Source organism: Mytilus edulis, chromosome 6, assembly GCF_963676685.1.
Source record: "Mytilus edulis chromosome 6, xbMytEdul2.2, whole genome shotgun sequence".
Classification (NCBI taxonomy): Eukaryota; Metazoa; Mollusca; class Bivalvia; order Mytilida; family Mytilidae; genus Mytilus; species Mytilus edulis.
This window is the reverse complement of record NC_092349.1, coordinates 69,113,805-69,139,067: the sequence shown is the minus strand read 5'-3', so window position 1 is coordinate 69,139,067 and position 25,263 is coordinate 69,113,805.

The following is a 25,263-nucleotide window of genomic DNA, read 5'->3' as shown; positions in this document are numbered from 1 at the left end:
ACCAACAGTCGCATACAATACATTATCTTATTATGTTTTGATGGTGTTATTGTTAATTTGATCATTGATTTAAAGTGATGTCGAATCTAACATACTTTAAAATTGATAACAAAAAACACTTGAACACTGTACGTTGTTTTAATCGTGACTGAGACTTGTAATTTCTCGTCAAATTACTTTCGCATTAAATGAAAATCATAATTAGAGTGTGAAAATAATTATTTGGGTTAAATTTGTTTTATATCATAAATTGACGATTAGACATTTTCATTTTAAATTTATTCGTTTAGGGTTTAAATTAAAAAGATACAACCTGACATTAGTTCCACTTATGTGAATATTGTGACATCATGTGGTTGAGTTGAACCTACTTTACCTCCTACGTACCTATGTACATGTAAGGTTGTTCGTTAACAATAGCATTCGTTCTCTATTATGATAGGTACACAAGTATACTAACAGTGCACTACTACTGGCCCACTTGTTTGTGTAGTCAAATGCAGCAGAATTCATACAAAACCTGATAGAAGACAATGAAAGAAAAAGCGCCTTGTGAAGTTCTATAAGACTTCAGGTTTGGTGATTTTTTTCCGTGGTTAATAACTGAGACTTTAATAAGTGCTTCCATTTCATTATCTAAACGAGACTACCTAAAGCAGAAGGTTTGGAACAGATGAACGGCCTAAAACTTGAGTATGTGCTAAACATAATGAACAACCACTTTCAAATTGTCAACATTCCATTACTCAGGAGTGAAAAAAACCTTTGCTATGGTGTATGGCGTTTGCAGATATCAATTGATGCGTTATGTTCGTGCAGGTCCACACCTTACGAACTTGATAAAAAAGGACTGCGTTTATAAAACCTAAAGAATTATCAATACAATGTGATTGCGGAGAACGACTGAAATCGACACTTCAGTCGTTTAACATTTACCATTATCCATTGGTTGACCGATACTACGTCTCGGTGTCTTTATCACAAGAAACATGTTTTCGTTGTCTTTGTATATATTAAAACCAGTATATAGTAATCGATGGGATCTATGGTTTTACGGTTTGTATCATTATTCTTATGACGCTAATTGTGAACTCGCATGGTGGATGATGAATGTACAACAAGCAATGCTTATCATGCTGACGCAACAGATCGGTCTCCTTTTGAAATTTATCCTTCAATTTTCATATGCTATTTTCACGATTTGAACGACGGTAAATTACGGTCGCCTTGAATTATCCACTAGGGGTGATATTAAATATGTGTTTTTATGGTTTTATTTTTTTTATTTTTATCAAAAGAAAGCTTTAACAACCACTCTTAATCCTTGCACGGTATCATCTGTTAACAAACACTTCGAATACTTCGATATACTATCACTTTCAATCCTGATATATACGTTTGATTAAATACATTCGAAATAAACATATGCATTCTATTCCAAATTATCAAGATAACATTTAAACTGTCAAAATAATATGTTTTTATAATAAAAGTGTTTATGATAGGTAAAGGTTGCATGTTCAACTGTGTAAAATTAGTTGTAAATTTTTGATATGCCATACAACTTTTGAATATTTAATTGCAGATTCCTACCAGTTTAAACATAAGTTTTTTTTTTCAATTTTCTGATAAAATAAGCATCGTAGCATATGTTTCATTGAGTGTAGATTCAAATAGTTTTATAGCTGAATTTTGGTTTGGTTTTAAATTGACTAACTGTTTATATGAATTTTAACAGAAATAATGATAAAGTCAACCACAGTTGATTATAAAGGATTAATGTGCATTGTGATAGCCCTAAACAAATGATATATTTACGGCGTAGACGATAGTTTTACGGTCTTCCATCATAGATATACTTGTTAATGTGACTCCCGTGCTGTAAATTACAGTTATAGTGTAGTGATTGTGTTAACGGTGGTAAATGGTAATGAAACGTACAAGAAATTTCATTTCGTTCAGTTGAATTACCACCCCATTAGTAAATTATCATTTCGATTCGTTCGGTGGAATAATATACGAATATGTATATCGATTCCAAGATCATTTGTACATAAAGTTTCGAAACAGAATTTCTAGAATGGAAAGTTGACATGCACTACCATTATATTCAAAGGTCAAAATATAGGGTTGCGCAGTATTTTTTAAACATGTATATGCCCCGAACTTGTTAGGGTTTAAACTTATACTAAAATTCTGCATTACCCCTACATTTTTTTTTGTACCTCGTCTTTGTGCCTACTTGAGAATTTAATTTTCACCGCAACACTATGTGTTTTAAACTGGTAACAGTCCAAGATTATCACTCTATGAAATAAATATAGAGATCATAGCTGGGAACCAGTGCGTAATCAAATTAAATTATCTATATCTTATATACCTCCCAAAAAGAGGCGTGGTATAAGAAACAATTGTATTTACAAAGTGAAACATGTAGTTTACCTGGCCTTGGTTCAAGTATGGTTCAATGTTTAAGGAAGTGGCTGTCAACTGGTATACAATATTGACATTCATACTATTTATACTGTATACATTTATTTATAAATTATGCCATTAATTTTAAAAAAAAAGCATGGCATTTTTTACTCGGGAAAAAGTTTAAACGTACTTAGTCACAGGCATACAAACCTTGTTAAACTGAAATAAGGGATGCAATTGCACAATCTGATATAAATGTAGATCCCCTCTTACGATTGGTTTCACATGTGGAGCAGGATCAGCTTAACCTTCCTGAGCACCTGAAATCACCCCAGTTTTAGTGAGGTTTGTATTGCTAAGTTTTGAGTTTTCTATAATGTGTCTTGTGTACAACTATTTGTTTTTTTTAGCCATGGCAGTGTCATTTTTATTTTCAATCTATGAGTTGACTACAATTTCTGGTGATTTTACTGAAAGACACAATATGTTTTGTGCGTGTCAGTAAGATGCTGGAACAATGGTATTGTTAGCAGTTTGTAAATGACTCACTAGATCTAGTTGGAAAGTGATGTAAGTGATGAGAAATCGGCAGCTGAATCCGTATAGCAAGATTGATATTAATAAGACCTGTGGACAGAACATAATTGAGTGTAACCTTTAATGCAAACCAAGCAAATCATATGTCCTTTACGAGAAAGTTGATGTCCACGCATTGTATTTGAATTATACATCCATAGGGAAAAACATGGGCATCTGGTTGCATTCTATCATATAATGACAGATGGATAAATTCCTTACAAAAATGCTTGTTCCAAGTCAGGAATATGGCAGCTGTTATGTATTTGTTTGATGTGTTATAGCTTGATATTTTACCATTTTATTAGGGACTTTCGGTTTTGAATTTTCCTCGAAGTTCGGTATTTTTTTGTGATATTACTTTTAACAGGATATAATTACATAATTATGTTAAAAGCTTGTAGACGTCTTTATATCAAACATGTACATGATGTATTCATTTTACAAGACAGGTAGTCTCTCAAAAGGCTTTATGTTGACTCTATTAAAACTTAATTTGAGTATGGAAACGTATCTCTGTGTTGTAATACTGTCATATAAACTGTCATTTTGATTGGCCACAAAACATTTTAGATCATTTTAATGTTGAATCATAATTCAATAGAGATATGCCTGAATTCAATTTTTTTTTATTTAAAAAAAAGTACTATTTATACAAAAAAAAAATGCTGCATTGACAAGATTATCATTATTCAATCACAGAAAAAAACTTTAATCAATCTGTGTTTGTCGCATCTTATCTAATAGAGATATCTATATCACAATGAAAAGTTAACCTCACCAATGGAAAACATCTGTGATTCTGCTAAAAGTATATGTGTTTTTTATGTATATTAAAGCAGCTGACTCTAGCAAAATATGATAAATATTCCTCATTTCTGTGTTATGAGAGAAATCTCTTCCAACCTATTTTCTAACTTTTATTTTTAATACTATTTGAAAATATCTGTGATAAGAACTACTTTATCACTGATGTAGAGCAAATTTCGAATTTTGAAATATACATTTTATTTCCATTAATGGAGAAATCACACTCACACAAACAAATGTATAAGTTGATTAAATTCTGAAAACGCAATGTCAAAATACGAACGTAAAGACCAAATTACATCAAATAAACTTTAAGACAGAGTAACACATACTTCACAAAAAAAATGAATGATTGCATTTGCTCTGGAAGAGTATGCAGATCATGCATCCCATGTCTGTGTTTCAACATTCATTATAGAGTGATATGTGTTCAACATTCATTATAGAGTTGTATGTGTTCAACATTCATTATAGACTTGTATGTGTTTCAACATTCATTATAGAGTTGTATGTGGTCAACATTCATTATAGAGTTGTATGTGTTCAACATTCATTATAGAGTTGTATGTGTTCAACATTCATTATAGAGTTGTATGTGTTTCAACATTCATTATAGAGTTGTATGTGTTTCAACATTCATTATAGAGTTGTATGTGTTTCAACATTCATTATAGAGTTGTATGTGTTTCAACATTCATTATAGAGTTGTATGTGGTCAACATTCATTATAGACTTGTATGTGTTTCAACATTCATTATAGAGTTGTATGTGTTTCAACATTCATTATAGAGTTGTATGTGGTCAACATTCATTATAGAGTTGTATGTGTTTCAACATTCATTATAGAGTTGTATGTGTTTCAACATTCATTATAGAGTTGTATGTGTTTCAACATTCATTATAGAGTTGTATGTGTTCAACATTCATTATAGAGTTGTATGTGTTTCAACATTCATTATAGAGTTGTATGTGGTCAACATTCATTATAGAGTTGTATGTGTTCAACATTCATTATAGAGTTGTATGTGTTTCAACATTCATTATAGAGTTGTATGTGGTCAACATTCATTATAGAGTTGTATGTGTTTCAACATTCATTATAGAGTTGTATGTGTTTCAACATTCATTATAGAGTTGTATGTGTTCAACATTCATTATAGAGTTGTATGTGTTCAACATTCATTAAAGAGTGATATGTGTTTCAACATTCATTATAGAGTTGTATGTGTTCAACATTCATTATAGAGTGATATGTGTTTCAACATTCATTATAGAGTTGTATGTGTTTCAACATTCATTATAGAGTTGTATGTGTTCAACATTCATTATAGAGTTGTATATGTTTAACATTCATTATAGAGTTGGTTGCAATATGTTTTGAGGGTAGTATATGTCTCCATATATAAATATATATTATGCATTTATCATTTCATTTAGTATATGTTCACAAAAATTGTATAAAATAATATGCCGCTTCAAATTTGTCAACGTTTTTATGAAAGGTTCACGATGAAATATACAAAAAATTTGTGAACTGGAAAATGCCCGCATGTGAGTTACACCATTTATGAGTACTGGATGGAGAGGGGAAGAGGTTTGCAGGTGTCGAAAGATACATAACATGTATATTAATATATTGGATATTAACCTGTTGTATAAATCATTTAGGAATGTAAGACATCCGTGTAAATTAAACACATTAAAACAAATCCGGTGTATACCGACAAAAGAGGCACTGATTACCTAGTGTCTATGAAGGCAGCTACACTAAGCTAGTTTAATGCTTCAACATCCGTGAAATGCCAAAGTTCTACGACCCTTCACGCAAGTACTTAATCAGTCATTCGATATGGTGTTCATTACAAACATATTAACGTCTGTTGATTTAAAAAGAAATGCTTGCGTGACTACTCTATGAAATAAGAGGGATGCTCATAGTGTTGTTGTGGTAAGCTTTTACAGCCTTTGGTGACACGAGGAAGGAACCATCATAAAATCAAGTATATATATGGCTGTTTAATAATGTATTGCTCTAATTAGGGACATGTCCCTATTGAATAATATTTTTTTATGTTGTGTGTCTTTTGTATCCCGATATTTTTTCATCTTCGATTTTTGGTCACCTATCTAGATTTTCAAGATCTTCATGCCTTTAGACGGCATTTCGAAATTATTTCATGGTTGTTCAGTGTTTAAAATTGTTGTGATGATCCTAATGATTTTTTATTTTTTTTTTTATTTTTGGGGGATTTGGGCTTGGGATGATTGCAAACACATTTTCATCATAAATCTTGGTTTTTATAGCTTTTTCATCATGCTATCGTTCGCATAACGTCTATGCAGTTCTAGTATGGTGATAGAGAGTCTAAAGAACCATGGATAATGTCATTGGCTGTGTCCTTGAATGACAATAATCTCACATCATTAGTTGAATTTCAAGTGTGCAGGTTGTAATAAGCCAATCACAACGTTTTGATGTACGCTTTTGAAAATATTTTCCATGATGCATCCGATTATGAATAAAATAGTAGTATACCGATGTTCAAAACTCATAAATCGATACAAAAAAAAAATCCTGGTAACAAACCAAAACCAAGGGAAACGCATTAAATATTAGAGGAGAACGACGACACAACATTAAAATGTAACACACACAGAAACGAACTAAGCATTTAATTTAGACAAAATCCGATGAGAGTAACAAATATAACATGAAACGGTTAATTGTATTTTACTTTTGTATTAAAAGAAACTAGACATGCTATAAGAACAATATCTGATATGTTTATTTTGTATTTCCTATAATTACAAAAACATCATTGTACCTTCCTTAGTAGGCGTTGTTGTCAAACCTATATTGGCATTGCTTTTGTGAAGTTAATACATTTATTAATATTTCATTTGATCGTGTGACAGAAGGAAATAATTGATAAATTATATCAGTTATATATTTTTTAACTTGTAAAATCAAATTGTGATCGTCTTTTATTGTATAAGGACAACATCATTAATCTAATGCATGACACATTTTTATATGCATTCAAACTTGAATGTCAGATTGTTCTACAAATCTCATTGTTAGTGATCTTATCAGCAAATATTTTCTAAACACATGTCATCTAACACAAACCAGATGACATATTAATAGTCTTAGTAAAAAAGTGAACATTTTTTTCGACTGTATAAAATAAACTGTTCTCACGTTAACTTATCTACACTGCTGCTTCTGCATAGGTACTATTTCTGTACTAAAAATTATTGTAATATTAAGGTACCTTTTACAGTGGTTGATTAATACTCCAAAATTTGGAACAGAAATAATACCAACAGTGATCACAATATTCAATATTTGAAAATCAAAAAAAAATAAAATTAAGAAATATGAAATAGACAAACCTTCAAAATGCTGAAAATGTAACGGTGTGACCAAAAATCTGTAGCACTTGAATTAAAATTACAAATAAAGTTCTGTAATATACAGACACCTAAATATTAGAAGAATTAAAAGTAACAAAATAGTACTGAATATTAAAAGTACATTCCCAGTCCTTTAGATTTTTGGTACAGAAATAGTACCTTTGCAAAAGTAGCTGTGTATGTAAATCACTGTCTTTTGTTTATGATTCTGTTTGTCTATATGCCAAATGATATTTAATAAACGGGCAAACACCTATTGACAATTTCATTCTGACAAATGTTTTATATAGAAATGCTGTTTTCCATTTCTCCTGAGTAAAATGAAAACAGACAGCAGATAACTAAATCGAATAGGGAAAATATGATTACTAAATACTGTACTTTTAAGGACATTTAAGAGAACGAGACAAAGTCAATACATCATCGTAGATATAACAATTACATACTACGTAACATATATTGATGTTTATATCTTATATCTTATAACCGTAAAAAGCTGATACTTTTGTTTATGAAGAAGGACACAATGCTTAAGGAATGTTTGTTCGCATTTCAAGACAATAAACAACGAGATTATATATCATACGGGCATGTGACGACAATCGATTAGATATACAGGAAAGTATCACCTACATTGAGTCAATTTTGTGTTTCATAACCATTGTTTTATGTATATTGTTTTACAGGGATTTGAAACACCAATTCTTTTTTTTTTTGCAAAAAAAAAATATCTAAACGGGGAAATGTATGAACAGAACAAGTCGAAACATAATTTACAATGTTAGGGTAAGCTTTAGCGAACCATTTGCAGTTATTTTAGAACAGTACTTATTTAATTAATTAGCTGTGATATTGGAAAGCTATTTTCGTTTTTAAGGGTGATTAGTTCCAGTATTTCTGGTGACTTCTACGATCCTTTTCGTCAATATTAACTTCGTTGAAATGAACATCTCTAGTACAAAGTAACTTTCAAATAGAATCAATTGCAGCGAGATAAAAATCAAAAACTTCTTGAAATAACAACAAACGAAATGTCTAAGGTTGCTTACTAAAAAAGGCAACAGTATCATACCGCTGTTCGAAAGTCATAAATCGATTGGAAAAAAATAAATCCGGGTTACAAACTAAAACTGAGATAAAAACATCAACTATAAGAGAAAAAGAACGACACAACAGAAACACTGATGCAACAATATGCATTTCAACAACCAGTCTGCATTCCCATCTAAACAAACCGTGCATCTCTTCTTGCCGATTTGTTTCTTTATTTAAATGACATTTACTTTGTGCAGAAGTCTCTTAGTGGGAAAGAGAAAAAGCTAGAACGTTCTTTTAACTTCTCGTTTGGCTATTTATATTGTGTCCTTTCACTGAATTATTCAAATTTTGGTGACTACGTTGAACATATCTAATCGAACTTTGAATAAAGGATAAAACCGATACAGATCATTCATTCTCTAATTTTAACTTACATCTAAAAGTTGACATAGATAGTCGGTTGAAAACAAACGAACTAGCGTCGTTCTGTTTAGAAACATTCTTGCAATGCATACATATAGACTACATATCTCTCAGCTGATGCGATGTTCCAGAAATTGCTTCTCCTATCCTAATGCGTTTCCTAAATAGATGTTATCAGCTAACAGTGGGAAATAATTAAGGTTCAAAATGACAAAGACATTCATCATCACGATTTTCGTGATATAATATTTAGCTTTAGTTCATCATATGACATAAGTGATTTACAAATGTGCAGTGTTCTTACTTTAATATTTATTTCCAATGCTATGAAAACAGCATGTTATAGATTTTATTAAGTTGTTGTAATATGAATAAGAAACCTTTCAAAGTAAAGATTTGAATACCAAAAACTCTTAGGAATTAAATGCAGTAATATGAAAAACAATGTTATAAAAAGCATAATGATGATACCGAACTCAATGTAATTCAAAAAGGGGAATACATACAAACTGAAAAATCACAAAACACTAAAGGACTGTTGAGAAAAAAATCCCTATTCCTAACTTTGATATACGTAAATGAATTTTCCGAATAAATGGTGAGCTTTTGTAGCTAGCTAAATCTCCTACTTGTATTGTCATGAAATAGAAGTTCCTGCATGAAATATTAAATTCTTGTTTTTAATATAATAAAGATTATACAATATGTGTTCCAAAAGGAATATATATTATGGCGTTGTGTATTACAAAGTCTCCACAAGAAATTTTGTTAGGGAAACAAATGTTTTTGACAATTGTTTATAGTCGAGCACATTGATGTGTGCTCCTGTGGAGCAGGATTTGCTTATCTTTACTGAGATCACCACGGTCGTATTTGGGTATGTATTGCCCTGTATTTAGTGTTCTGTGTTGTATGGACAATAGATGTATAGTCTGCTTGCCATTTAGCAAATTTTTAACCAGAGATCAAATTTCATAGACATTAGCCACCTTAGGCAATTTTATTGAATTAAAAAAAAACTCATACCAGCTATCAATTTTTTTTGTGGTCTGTAGAGTGTATGTCTTTTGATAGTTTCTATTTTGATTTACCATATGCATGTTGTTTGGCATATGAGTATAATCAGCCCTTTGTTATGTTTCACCTATCTTTTGTGTAAAACTATGTTTTACTAAGTGCTGTAAGTCTTAAAACATATTTTTTTGTCATGATATTTTACAAACCCAAAGCTAAAACAATCATATCTATTTTATCGTTGTGATAAAGCACAGGTCTGAAATATTGTTGCAAAGCCTTGTGGTTGGATGAAAGCACTCTCGTCTCAATTAAATGTTCACGTTATCTTGCATACTAAAAAATAAACCTTATATTGGTTTGTTGTCAATATCATGTTTGCGTGTAAACTAGGTTAAGCAAATTAATTTCATTTTATGTCAAAATAACGTTTGCATTTTGTACTTTCAATCTTCCAATGTCTCAAGGTGATAAACAGGAACTACTTTTGTTAAAGAAAACATTTCCACTTAAAGTAATCATTATTTTTTAGCCTGAAACAACAAACAAACTACGCTTCAGTTTCAAAACTACAAAACAAACATTTCTATGACAGTGTTTCAAATAATTGAATCTTACTTAGAAAGATTAACAATCATTAATGTAGTATGTGACCCATTTGCACTTTTATAAGAAGCTTTATCTCAAGTTGTTGTGTGAGAAATGCATAAATTCTGCAAAGTTACATGACAAATAACACAAATTTCCTTTCCCACATTTAAACTATTGAAGGTGATGTTTAGGCAAGTGTCTATAGGCAGCTTTCATACAGAATAAAAATCGTTTGAAAATATATTTTTTATCATTGTTGTTTTAGTTTCCCATAATCTCTATTTGTTCAAACCTTCATACCTCAAATGATCATTTTTGATTGTTATTTGATCGTTGTCGCTTAAAGGTCAGTTAATGGTCTGTTATGAATACTTGTGTTTCATTTTTTAATAATTTTGTAATAACTTGTAATATATGATAGCTCTTCTTTCATGTATATAATGGATTAAGATATTCTGTTTTCTAAATCTCGTAGTAATAATTATCATATTTCAAAAATAGGCAAAATGAGACTCTCTTATTTGCAGTCAAACCCATAGCTTCCAATTATAATTGCTATAAATAATAAAGACACTATAATGTTGTTGTAAACAAATACGTCTATCTCTTTCATCATTTATTCATTCTGATTTGCGTATAAATTTTTCAACGAAACATATTTCTATTTTCTATTATTTAGGGTAATGAGTTGAACGAATCCTTTGTAAATTTAATGTCTAATGATATGTTTCCTTTGCAGGGTGTAGTTTCCTTATAAAGTCATACATCATGCGAGGACAATGTTATTGCAGTCCGTAAACAATTTTTTTGATTTCGATTTCAAATTTTGCATTGTAAGTGAGGTGACTAGTATGTCACTTAACCAATAAAATTGGAAAAATAGTCTTTACAACATAGTTACATTGATATAATCATGATAATGGCAGGAAATCATCTGCAGAACTGGTTTTAATGATCAAAAAGTATTTTCACATCAAGAAAACTTTATAAATCATTCTTACCTGTCGAAGGGATGACCAGCATGGTAGTCAGCACGTCTGTTTTGACCTGAATGATCAACGATATCGTAAAAACAATAAATTAGCTGTATTTTGCACAATCGTTCTGTCTTTTGTGTCCTCAATGCTTTTCAATTTCATACTTTTGTCTGTCTTTGAACCATTTTTGCACAACACCAATATAGCAATGAAATTGACATAGTGATCCGAAGACGTTAAGATAAATTTTAGAATGAAGCTTGATATGAGAAATAGTATTACCAAGCTTAAAGGGTTTGTGGTGATGCTGATATTTATTATGTTTATGAAGATATGTATAAAGGTTATTGGTTTGTACCGCTGGTACCGATGATGTCTTAAAATCCATAATATATATTCATATAGCAGCTTGGTATTATATAATGAATACTCAAATTGTAAAATGGTGGCTGTCACTAGCTGAGCATAAACGGCTGAAATTTTGACACACGTGAATTCAAGTTATCTCTCGGTTATGTTGTGGTTCTTTATGTTTCTGTGAAATGTTTTAAACATGATTATGGGTTTTTTCCGTTTCTGGTTTTGTTTGTTGTCATATTGTTACCTGTCTTATTAGTTTTAAGACTAATTGCGTTAATTGCTCTCTTAATTCCTTTTTAAATAAAACGATATGTGCATACATGGCAATTCACGCAGCAAACATTGTCTACCATCTGTATTGTCGTACAAATGTACTACCTTGAGCTACTTTCTTCACCCATTTTACATCACGTAACCAGAGTATCAGAATTGACATTTCAATCAAGTCTTTTACACCGATTACAAAACTATTCATTACAACTGACAATGAAAATAAAGTTTAGAAAAAACACTTCAATCAATCAATTTAACAAGAATGTTTATTATATTACAATTGACACTGAAAGATTCAAAGAACCTATCTTGAGAACACACATTATAAAGACAAATCGTTGTAAAAGTTTATCCTGGAAATATAGCTCTGGTTCAGGAGTGGTCTCAGTCGTTTCTTTTTTTCGATTTGTCGCACAACTTTAATCTTTCTTGGCTTTATAGATACTTCTTGTTCCTTTTGTTGTTTTTTTCAAATCATTTCCAAAGATAAGGTGCAAAAAAGTAGAGTGAACCACCTAATATCCCTTCATTGGAGGTGACCTATGTGTATGATTTCGCTGATTTGTTTCCATTCGGAAATCACACATTTTAGCCGAATCCAACTTAAATATAAGATGTCTAAATAGCGTTTTATAGTTTATTATTATGATCTACTGATCCACTACATTCCCAAATTAGAGAAAAATTTGACACTCGTAACATTTGCTATATGTCTGTCCCCTGTAACTCAGTGGTTGTCATATGTTGCTGTCTATTTTAATTGACCCACGTTTATTGTAATGAACGAAAAACAGGCCTTTTAAAAAAAACATTCTTTTGAACTGTTTTGCATTTTATAGCTTATATGTTGTTTGGGTCTAGCTAATGCTTAAAAGGACGTGCGTTAACCTGCAGTTGTTATCTCTGCGACATTTGATATCTGGTAGAGAGATGTCTAACTGGCAATCAAACCAAATTATTTTTTAATGTTATATTGATATTTAAATTGAATACGAAAAAGACAAAGAATTATATTTAACTTCCGAAACTGATTATGTCATTTCATCATACATTTCCTATTTCGTATAACATAAGCCGAATTGACAATCCAATTATTTGTTTGTCGCTTTTAAGAATTTATCATTATAACTGACAAAGTAAAGGAGCCAACAAAGTCATCTTAATACCTAAATCGTCGCCCAATGCAGCCAACATGCAAATCATATTGCAAAACAACATTCTAACATTTGCGTGACCTACTTTATTTGAAACTATTATCGAAAGACTCGTCCGTAAATTTTATCATTAAATACAGAGCACTTTGTTTTGAAAAATCTCTGGTTAAAAGTCGTACAACAACTTTAAATAAACTAAGTACTTGCTGCATCAGCATTTAAAACAGATGAAGTAAATTGTTTAAAAAAGATTATCTTTTATAAGCAAAAGAATATTTCATATATAATTTAATGATGGCATCGCACATGAAATTTGACAGACTGAAAATCAAGTCAATAGTTTTCTATTAATTCTACTGCATTATTATATCAAGAAATAAAATTATGCTTTTTCCTTATAAAATATAATCATCTGGGTACCGTAATATGAAAATATAAACTCTACTTTTGTAATATATAATGAAATAAAGCATAATAAGTTTTGTGCGTAAAAATCACATTTAGTAACACTTCAAGATAAGGTACGATCAAACCAACAAAAACGCTAGAGATTTAAAAAAAGAACGAATAAATGTTGAGCTTCATGACTTAACAGGTCAAAACAACTATCCAATTAAGCTAAGTTAAACAATTTAACAAAAATAAGGAGATTGATGCTTTAATTAAATGGCAAATCACTTTACTTGAAAAACAAGAACTATATACTATAACAGCATGAGTGTTATAATTGCATTTGACACTCAATGCTAGTCATACAAATACAAGTACTGAAAATCATGAAGATTCAACTGTGACTTTAGACAAGAGGTAAGAAAGCTACCGAAGGGGCATTAATGAATGTTACCTACAGAATTAGACTATTTACCGAATTTGTTATAAAATGAGCAACACGACGGGTACTACATGTGGAGCAAGATCTGCTTACCCTTCCCGAGCACCTGAGATTACGCCTATTTTTTGGTGGGGTTCGTATTGCTTATTCTTTAGTTTTCTATTTTGTGTCATTTTTACTATTCTTTGTCTGTTTATCTTTTTTCATTTTTAGACATGGCGTTGTCAGTTTATTTTCAATTGATGAGTTTGACTGTCCCTTTGGTATCTTTCATCCCTTTTTTTAATACTCACACGTCAAAAATGAACTACCAATGGCATGGCAAATATAAACTACGAAACGACATACAAAAGTACAGAAAACAAAACATTAAACACTGAAGACTCATAAAGTTAATTTTGTCTCAATTTAAAACTTTGTCATCGTAAGCAAATCCATATTTTTGGCATGTACGCTTGTCCGTGTCAGCTTTTATTTTTGCTTTTCATCTTGTTTTTTTTTTAACTTTCACTCTTTATATCTGACTTGTCGGTGGAACTGCGTTTCAGCAGTGACATAAAAAAACATTTGGAAATTATATTTTTTTTTCATATACGTTGTATGTACAAAGTCAACAAGACAACAAACAAAATAAACTCGTTTTATCTTCAATTGATGAGCAAACTTACTTTATTTTACTGATTGATATTTCAGCTTTTAATGCATAATTCATCATTAGTTGATACTGGATTTGAACTCACTAGCTAGCTCTCAGATCTATTTATGTACTTTGTGTCTTTTGTTAAGAGACTCATTCATTTTTGTTTTTCTCCTATTCAAGAACTGATTAATGTTGGCAAATAAATTAACTGTTTGAAAACATAATTCGCAATACAAAGTAATATTTTCACGGAGACAAGCATCAATACAGTTGTAATGCACACTATTCTGGAATCGTTGATGCTCATTGCTCTTCAACTTTGTACCTAATTTGGGCTATTTACTCTTTCTTTTCGAACATCACTGATGTTAATGAAATGCGCGTCTGACGTACAACACTATAACCCTGGCATCCTTGGCGAGTTTCTTTTTTGTTTACCTAAGATACATCAGAAATAGAACTAACGTAAAAATGATAAATATAAAGATGCCTAACGATGAAAAATCAAGTGCTTTAGTCAATTAAATTTTAAACGAAACAGGACAAAAAGCCAAACCAGTCCAAATGTTTTGCACAAATAGGTAAGGGATATTAAAGTTGGTAGTCTCTGGTAACTAACTCGGCACTTCTGTTGTTTGGTCATGGCATGTAAAAATCACAAATCTAATAGAACTTGGTAATTTCATGTTCGATAAAACAGGACTGAACAGTGATTTTGAATTAAACAAAAAATGTTTTGGTTAGTTCTGACACAGGTAGTCCATGCATGACGATCAAATAGTATGTGACATAGTGACATAGAGATGAAGAACTGCAATTAAAGCACTGTTCCTTTTGGGGTTTGTGTGTGTGTGTGTGTGGTTTTTGATTTTATTGGGGTTTTTATGTGCATGCACTGACTTTGCGTCATGAGATACCTAATATCCTATGGTTGTATTATTCTTACATTTTTGAAGAAGAAAAAAACACTTCTTTACCATTAAGGCATCTACCCGTCATCAAAACCTTCATCAAAGGTTATTTAAAGCTGTGACATATCGTATCTACTAAACGATATATACTTCACTGGTAGTCGATGCTTGAGTAACAGTATTACAAAAATGAAAACCGACATAAAGACGGCCAGTCAACAACGTGCTACGTCAGTGGTATCTTTTATTTCAAGATCTGTGGAAAAAATCCGACCAAAAAGCCGAAAAAACATTTATTTGTAAGTAATATGAATTTTCTGGTTTCAGCCAAAAAAGTGCTACGACAGTGGAATCTTTTATTTTAAGATCTGTGGAAAAAAAGAAACATCCAACATATTCACCAAACTTTGAATTATGTATAGAGGACATATATATTCATATGAACTTGAAAGACTAACAAACGCAAGAGGTTCCTCACTTGCAACAGGTGCAAACAAATGAGGCGTGGTTAAACATGTTTTATTATATGTTTATTTGCACGTGTTCTTGTCAAGAAATTTCTGTAATCACTGTAATTTTTCAATTATAGTTATTGTTTTATAATGGTGCGAACTATATTTTCTAAAGCCTTATTCCTGGAAACTCGAAATTTGTCAACAATTTTATGAAGATTATTTGATTAATGATTTAACAAAAATCAATCAATCAATCAATATTCATTTGTAAGTAATATGATGTCCCATTGAATATAGAAAGTGATTATAACACTGCAAATTCAATCCCTTAAAAATGATTGAATAAAAATACTCTTATAAATTTCTGGTGTCAATCAAGAAACTAATAACTAAATTTCCCAACTGAAGGAATATTACGAGTATGATTGGAGTTTTTCTTAAGGACAGCTTCTCATTTTGAAGAAATTATTTTAAACAGGTTTCTGACTGTTCAGCGCTCATGGTTATCAATGCAGTTCTATCTGCAATACGCACCCGATTTATCGGGGTAGCCGTCATATTATGGCGAGAATGAACGGGTCTGTCCATGCCCAATCCACATGGAATTAAGATCTAGAGAAAGAGCGTTGCATTCAACCCGGTTTCATCAACTAACCATCAAAATTCAATATTTAAGTCATTCTAGCGTTTTACAATCGCTCATTATATACCATGCGGGATTGTCAATTGATTCAATTGTACGTGATGTTGTAGCTTTGGTATGCCAACTGGCGGGAAAATGTCCTCACACAACTTCACATTGTAGACACCAACCATACCCCAAAACTATGTATATAACACCTTCAAACAATATGCTTCCTTCAATGAATATGGCTATATATAGGTTGCGAGCCGTTATTTTCTCAAGTTTCCTTCAAACTGTTACCAAACCGCGATTAAAAGTCTGATGCAATTTAATTGACTGTCGGGTCTCGTTTGTTTTTTACATTTTCTGTTTATAATACTTGCATACGTCTTATTGTTAGATAATTTGTTTTCTTACGGTTTGTAAAAGACTATGACTGACATTCCTGTCTGTAACATGTGTAACAAACCAAGGGTTTGATTACGGTTTATATCACTGATTCGGGGTATTACAACATCAAAACAGTTTTAGATCCAGCATAAGCAAGTCACCGGGTGCGGGATTTTCTCATGACATTGAAGACCCATTGGTGGTATTCAGTTGTTATCTGCTGTTTGGTGTGGTTGTTGTATATTTGACACATTCCCTGTTTCCATTCTTAATATTCATTAAATGGCATGCATTTAAATACATGTTTAGAAATATTCGGTCATCCACCATCCCGTGTTATGAATTTACATGGCTGGTTTAAAAAAAAAACCAATGCTTGAATTTTATTCACCATATAGATTACGTTGGACGTAAACGACAAAGTAACATCTATATTTTGATAATCATTCATGCAATATACATGAAATAGTATTATGTTGCGTTTCTCAAGTCAGTGAATTTAATTTTGTGTGGTTTGCGTGTTTACATTTATAGTATTTGTATTGAAATGTGTCTGAAAGGATATCCATGTTCTATGTTCTGTATATCAAAGGGCATTAGTCTAAGTTGATTGCACCACATATTGTAAAGTACAGAAAGAAACATGGAAGTTTAAAGCGATAACAATGATTGTGTTATCTAAACTAAATGCCATGCTTTCAATTCAATGTCTTCCATCTAATATGTATTTTATTGGTATGTCGTTTTAGGTGTTTGATACAATAAATAATCCGTCATTACAACAAATGATGATTTTGGTTTACTCCTGGTTTGCCCACTTTTAATTCTACCAATTATCTATTAGTTAAGAAAACAAAAAAGACAAAAGGTTTAATGAGCATACAATTGTATAGTCTGTTCCAACTTAGGTATATAGGTATATAGTTTGTAAGTGTTTATTCAGGTTGTTTTTTTTTGTTTTTTTTGTATAGAAAAATAATAAAAAAATCAAAATATTTTTTCTCAGAAATTTAATATCAATTCAATCAATTAATTCAACATACATATACAGCAAATAACTAAAAAATGATATTCAGTTATAAAATTGTCTTTATGTTCATTAGTTTCTGAATCATTTTCATGATAGAAATATATTTATACACTGAGTTCTCTTTTATTGCAAACTTTATTTAATAAATTGATTAATTTTATAAATGCATTGCATAAGGAAATAATTAAGCACAAAACTGTAATAAGGGCACTATATGTAAAATGATGAGAAATACAATCTTTTATATAAACATCAAAAGTAACAAAACATTTAATATATTTACAAAGTCACAATTAACAATAATTCACTTCATTGTTCAGTTCAAATGGAGAAGATGGGATGTTGCGTCAGAGTATTCTACTACGTTGATAGGTCCTTGTTGGTATCTGTATATGAGTCTTGTGTTTATTACTCTGTATGGTCGTCTTTAAGGTGGGCGGGTTCCTCCTGCTGAATACTGGATAATGTTGCATTTTGTTAGTGCCTTTGTCTTCTTCAGTAGCTCAATGATCTCGTAGATGTTTGGCTGGGCGTGTTTGAGTCGCTTCTTATGTTTGTTGTGTCATCCTTCCAGGTGATTTGTGCATGGTGCAGGGTCCTTCTGTGTAATAGTGGTTCTAAAGAAAGTGGTAGTTTTCAACCCAAAACCCTGTCACGTAATCTGTAAATGAAGTTGTAGCGGGTATGTTTTCAGTTTCTCCAATGTCTTCTAAAGTGTTTAGCCAAACATCGTCAACAAGGTGGGTTGAACAAGAGGTACCAGTAGTACTGCGGCTCGTCGTATCAGTTAAGTAATGTCTTCATTTTCTTTATAATAGGACTGTAGTCCATATTTCTATGCCTTTCGCCATATACACTGGGTGAAGTGCAAGAAGCAGCCTTTCACGGTTACCCCTGGACATACTGTCTGTGTTGCGTTGTTGGTTGCTGTCTCGTAGTCAATAGATAGTGTTTCTGGTTGAAGTTGTAACTGGTGTTGTTGATCAATGGCTACTGAACAGTTGCATTTATATTCTATTTGTTAAATTTAATTTGATAATTTTATATTTTACTAAATTTTGAAACAGCGTATTGCATTGAACATAAAAAAAATTAAGTTGAATAAATTAAAAGATATTCAAATTAGATTTATTCTATTAAATCTTTAGTTTCATTATTTTACTTTTCACTTTTTTTTCCGAATGTACCAATAATTAAAAATATTTGTTGACAAATTGAAATATTTATTCATTTAAGTACACATTTTTTTTTTTAATAAAATACATTATGCTACCAAATACATGTACATATAAAATATAGAAAATTTTTGCACATTTTCCTTGATTTAATAGCAGAATAAAATATTCTTTTTTAATTTTACAGGTAAAATAAAAGGTAAAAAATATGACTATAATTCAGAAATAAACTATAATTGTTAAAACAACAATTCCCTCTATGTTTACATATACATGTAATTAAAAGTGGGCAAACCAGGATGATTTTATAGGAATCATAGCTGATCTGGAGAAATTTGGATTGTGATAAGAAAAATGACAGAAATATCATGCATATACATAAACATAATGATTTGTATTGTCACTTATCTAATTCAATGCAAGCATTCACCAAACTCGAAGAAGACGTTATTAAGTTGTTAAACTGGTGTCTGATCCTTTTGTCGTTTTGAACAATAAAATATGTTAAAATTATGCACCAAACATTGTAATATTCTTTAAAAATCAAACCAAGACTTACATATGTCAACTATTTACATAGCCTGCTCAATCTTCAATAACTTAAAGATCTAAACTTGTATTTGGTTACTTGTTTTTAAGATTATTTGGTTGCAGATTAAAGTGTTCAAGGAACCAAACAATCTCATATGGAGACTGAATAGGTTCCTTATGTTTTTCTGTTATTAATCATATAGATATAAATCATTATACAAATAATCTAGTCTACAAATGACATTAAACATGTTAATGAATGAACATTTTTTTTTATTCCTATAAACATGATAATGTTTGTCAAATTTGATTTTCATTACCCATCAGTTAAAATTAACTGGAAATTAAAAAAAGACGTACAACAGTACAGTCAAAATAGAAAATTGTAATCGGTAAATACAATTATGGCATAACAGAATGACTTACGTTTTTTGTGTGACTTAATGCTTTTAAATGAATAAATCCATGTGTTCTTAACTGGAACAGTTTTCCTTGAAGCAGTCAATTATCGTTTTACAAGGAAGTTATTATGATAGATGTTTTTGATTGGAGATGGAGTCTTTTGGTGTGAAGTGTTTGAGAATTTGCATCAGAAATTGAATTATTAGAATGCTTCATTGCTGTGATTGTATTTGTCAAACTTGCTAAAAGTGAAATTCATTTTTTGTCGACTATCTCATGTAATTTACTAGCCTAGATCATATTACAATTAAAATTTTTGTGTGCACGTACCAGTTCTATTTTGACTAATTTCGGAGAAAATGTACTAAATGTAAAAAAAAAAAGTAGAAGCCTAAAAATATATCCTCATAATAATGGACGCTTGATGCATATATTTATGATTTTAGAAATACTTGCATATTAAGTGTGGTCATCAACGTGTTTGGCTTTCATATTATGCACCAATACACTATATGCATCCTTCTTCCAATTAGATAAGCGATGTTTTTTGGTTTCATTGCCATTAGTAATATAGTTGCTCTGCTTTCGGCATAGCGCTTATCGCTTCTATTTGTTTCAGTAGAACCAAGTTAAGTAGTTTAAAATTAAGAGATTGTTTTCTGGAAGCAAGTCATTTCGTACCCTGACCATTTCGTACCTTGACCATTTTGTACTTCTGTCATTTCGTACCCAAATTTGCCATTTTGTACCATTTTTTACTCATAAAGGAAGCCATGCGTCAAAGTGTTTTCATAAGTATTTGCATCTTATGTGACCAATCAAAGAACTTGCTATGGCTTTTTAATTCGAGAAATTACAGGCAGCCAATAGATTACTTTGTCCGAAGATGGTCTTACATAAAAAGTATAAGTTAAGTCGGCAAATATTCAAAAACCAACATGACAGGCGACACGTGTCTGAGTTGTAATATTAAAATCGTCAAAATGGTATACATATAAAACTTCTATGAGGTGCGAAATGGTAATACATATAAATCTTCCATAAGGTACGACATGGTATACATATAGATCTTCCATGAGGTACGAAATGGCATACATATAAATCTTCCATGAGGTACGGAGTGGTGTACATATAAATCTTCCATGAGGTTCGAAATGATAATACATATAAATCTTCATGAGGAACGAAATTGTATTACATACAAATCTTTCCTGAGGTCCCAAATTGTAGACATATCAATCTTCCCAGAAGTACGAATTGGCATACATATAAATTTTTCATGAGGTACGAAATGGTGTTGCATATTAATATTCTATTAAAATGGTCATGGTACGAAACGGTTTCTGCGAGGGTACGAAATGGGGCTACGAAATTGTTCAGGTACGAAATGACTATAATTCGATTTTCCTAGTTTGTTTAAATTTCAGATGATGTTGTGATAAAATTCAATGTATTAAACCCTCTTATTATCTAATTAAATCGAATTTCCACTTTAAATCTTTAAATTTTATATAACAAAAAGTTACGTGATAGGAGACATTACTGTTAAAAGATTCTTATGAACTAACAAATAAATGTATACTCCTTATGGATGAAACAGAGAAGAAAAACCACATAACAAAAGGAAATTAACAAAAGGAAAGAACATATCGACCTATTTTATAAATTGTTGTATATAATTATAAATCATATGGCACATTGGTCACAATTAAAGTGTGCTTTAGTAAGAATGAGTTGTGTTGAATACATGTTCTGTATATAAAGTACGTTTAGACAGTCTTAAATGTTGACAGAAAATATATCGGCTAAGTATTTGAAAGTATTTCAGATATTCTCTATCAAGAGATATTTCGTTTAGTCTTAACTATAAAATCTGGTCAAGGAATTGTCGATAAGTAAATACACAAATCTGCAAGAATGGTTAAATTTGTTATCTTCGGAATAATTGATTCTCTTCGGAGTAAGAACAACTTTTGGTATTAGCTATCTGCAACAAAAATCATTATGATCAACAAAAAGCATTACAGTTTAGTGAATTGGTTCTAAGTTTTAATACTGAAAAGGAAACGTTTATCAAAAGCAACAGATATTCGCAAATATATGAGAGTCTATTTCATAGAATTGGAACTTATCTTTTTTTTATGTATTATAGTATATAATTGAGAATTGAGAGTCCTATCTGTCAAAAATAAAAGCAACAGTAGTATACCAGTGTTCAAAACTCATAAATCGATAGAGAAAATTTAATCCGGGTTACAAACTAAAACTGAGGGAAATGCATTAAATATAAGAGAATAACGACACAACATTAAAATGTAACACACACACAGGAACGGACTAAGCATTAGACAAAATCCGATGAGAATAACAAATATAACATCAAAACTAAATACATGCATTTGGGATAGAAAAGTACTGTGTCAAATAGCAATAACTATAAAAGTACAAGTTATGCACTACCAATAGTTTCTCACAATCACAACAAAATTTTAATATTTTTCATCGAATTCCTCATCAGGCGGGAAAGAACAAGTCCGTAGAATCAAACATGTATAGTAAAAAATTACACCATATATAAAGCCCAGTAGTCAACACTTTTTGTGCTGACATGAATTGTCGTTGATATGGTTATATTTATAAAATTACTGTTTACAAAAAATACTAAGAGTTTTCTACCTCAGGCATAGATTACCTTAACTGTATTTGGCAAAACTTTTAGGGATTTTGGGCCTCAATGCTCTTCAACTTCGTACTTAATATGGTCTTTTTTACTTTTTTGGATTCGAACGTCACTGGTGAGTCTTTTGTAGACGAAAAGCGCGTCTGGCGTATATACTAAATTTAGTCCTGGTATCCATGATGAGTTTATTTAAAAGACATTTATTTGCCATAGCGTTTTCATTCACTCTTGTCTTCCGTTAGTATTTCCTATCTGTGTTAGTGCGTGTTCTTGTATAATTAGTGATCGAGCTAACCAATAGAGGAAATATTATGCTGTCCAGTTTATTATTTTTTTCTGTTCAGTGGTAGTTCCAGTGTTCATCAAGGAATCTTCGATCATACTTTTTTTCTAAATACATATGCGTACTGCGTATGTTAGAAGACTTTTGAATTGTCTTTGTAATGTTTTACATTTGTCATATCGGGCCTTTATAGCTGAGTATGCGATATTTGGTATGGGCTTTGATCATTGTTGAATGCCGTACTGTGACCTATAGTCGTACATTCCTGTGTCATTTGGTCTCTTGTGGAGAGTTGTCTCATTAGCAATCATGCCACTTCTTCTTTTTATATTTTTGTCCCCACTGGTATCAAAAATACAATTGTTAGAACTTGTTATCTGAAATAAATTTTATTCCTCCTTAGACAAAGTTGCCCATTGTTTGGCCCCTAAACTTGCAAATCTAAAGTCATTATCACTTTGCTAAAAAAAACGATGCTCATAACATAATCAAGTAATCATTTACATATTTGTATTTGTTTGTAAAAACTGCAAAAAATAGCAAGATGTTTTGCTGAAATGTATTTTATAACAATACAAATGTGTTTAAAGTCATAAGAAACGAGTGACTGGTGAAAAATAATGTTCATCCAATTCTTGAACCAATGCATGTATATATCATAAACTTAGTCCTCTGTGCACGATTTTATCATTTTTACGCAAATCTATCGTATAATAGTCATTTTTTATCTGTTATGATTTAACAAAAAATGACTACTCATTAAATGCCGTGTTTTGAAGCCGAAGTTTACCGATTGTCATCTTATAGTAAATAATCAACAAAAAGCATTGGTATTTAGCACGTGTTTAACATATACAATCAGGTAATTGTTTATTTTAATGACAGATTCATACGTATTGCTATCACCGGATTTTTACGAGGAGGGTCACGCTTAGGTCACTATGCATACGCAAAATATGTCGGCGAATTGCTTCCTGGCAGCAAGCAATTAAAAATAAGTAAACTTCTTCTAAATGTGGACAAATTAAAGAATTTTCCTCAGAAAAAAGTATATGTACATAAGTTTTATAATGAAAACTATCCATTTAGTTTTAAAAAACATATGCATATTTTTTTTTTAATTTGAGGTTTCATATGACTTTAACATCAATTTTTATATAACACTGCAAAATCAATGGCCATTTCGGGTAAAACATGTCAATTGTAACATGTTTATGTAGCGACAACACAATGAACCCTTTTTCGGTAAAATGTGCCAATTTAACACGCTTGTTCATTTATGAATAAAATTTTAATAACTTTTTAAGGGTAGAATGCTTCATTCTTTATATCTTCCAAGTGGTCGAATATTAGCTCTTATCACACCCCCTGCTTTTTTCATAAAAGAAGTAAATCAAACGAAAACAAAAATAAAGGTGTTTTTTCACACCACATATAAATGTCCTTTTTTTAGATTTTGGTACACCTTTTTTTGGATTATTTGATTTTAATGTTCTTCATTTTTTCTTAAATTGTTTTTAATTGTAAATTTGTATTGAAATTAATGTAACAAAAAATGTTAATCCCAAAACCTGCACTAAGGGCTCTATAAATTAACAGAATGCATCAAACTTTTTTAATGTTATAAGACAGACAATTTAAATAAAAACGAAGAATTCAAGCTCTGTTTCTTTTATCGTTGGAAGTAATTTGTCTGGCATCACTGTCCTTGAAAAAAGAAGAAGAAGCCGTCGGTCTGGTTGAAATGTTTTATTTACACTATATGCATGATTTAAACAATCAAAATCCTTGAAACTACAATGTCAATTAGTTGAAAATCCTAGGAAACAACAAATCGGAATGTCCCTTACCAAATGGCAAAACCAAAACGCAAACACATTAAACGAATGGATAACAATTATCACATATCTGACTTGGTACAGCTATTTCCTGATGTAAAACAATAGTGGATTAAACCTAGCTGAACCTCTCAGTTGTATGACAGTCTCATGAAATTACATTATTTTTACATCAATGTGCGACCAAAACAAACAGACACGATAAGTAAAATGTCAAAATGAATATTACCACAGTCAATATTGAACATTATGTCATAATTTTAATCTCCATGAAAAACAAAACAAAGTAGTTTGTGATTGCTCCTTTACGTTAAAAAACGTGCTCTCAGTTTTATCATCCAATGTTTGAAAAAGCTTTTAAAGGTAAGAGATGTAAGATGTTTGTTAGTTTATTAGATTTCATTTATTTTTCAAGTGGTA